Below are 1,033 nucleotides of genomic sequence, written 5' to 3' on the forward strand. Positions count from 1 at the left end.
GTTCCGATGAAGAAACAAACTCATCTACATCTTGGATGGCCTGTGAGTAGATTTTCAGCAAATGTACATTGTTGTCTTAACTGTTCCTTTAAGTTGTGCTAGACACCAACAGGTGGTAACATCAGTTACTCGGAGGTGCTTAAGGAGTTGTGTAACCCACTCTTACATGCACACGCTGTCTTAATCATTGTGTATCTGTACCCAGCAGTCTGTGTCTGATCGGACCGAAAGAGGGAGAGAGAACAGAACTGTTGCTGTGATGGTTTCCGCACTATTCAGCACTTCAGAGGTTTAATCTGCATATGTGTGATCATGGATTACAAAGCACTCCTACATGTTTCTCAGAAAGCCGTGGCGATGGAGATAATCTGATTACCTGCTGTTTATGCTGGTGTAGACCAGTGAGAGTGACCAATAGTGTTACATAATGCATGGCTGATGTAGGTGCATCTTGTTTCTGTACTTAATTTCTGCAGTTTTTAAATGGTTGTTTCTTTAGAAATATCTACAGATCTCTGCAGTGTTTACAGATAAACTAAACCCCTTAGGTTCCCACTTCCCACTCCTTATAACCCAGCTAACAAAATATGTTCTAGGAACGTTTAGCTAACGTTCTCATTAGGTTATGAAAATGCTATTTCTGAATGTTCTTTGAACGCCCAAAACGTCCAGCTTTTTGAATGTTTAGAAACGTTTTTTTTTTTTTTAAACATTGTCTCTATCATTCACATACACATTTTTTATCTGAATGGTAGAGAAAACATCACGGAAATGTTCCATTTTGTAATTGCAAACATTATGGGAATGTTAGTTTTGAATGTTTTTTGAACCATCTGAAACTAATATATAATATATTTTTTAAGATAGACGATTTTAGAAGGCCCAGCTAAAATGATTTAGAAAAAACATTCCATTAACAACGTAGGGTATAATATTTTTGTGCTAACGTCTTTAGAACGTCATTAAAGACACTTGGAGGAACGTTGTATTAATAAAGGGGTCATATGATGCGATTTCAAGTTTTCCTTTCTCT

Source organism: Sinocyclocheilus grahami, unplaced genomic scaffold (assembly GCF_001515645.1).
Source record: "Sinocyclocheilus grahami isolate Dianchi unplaced genomic scaffold, SAMN03320097.WGS_v1.1 scaffold3918.1, whole genome shotgun sequence".
NCBI lineage: Eukaryota > Metazoa > Chordata > Actinopteri > Cypriniformes > Cyprinidae > Sinocyclocheilus > Sinocyclocheilus grahami.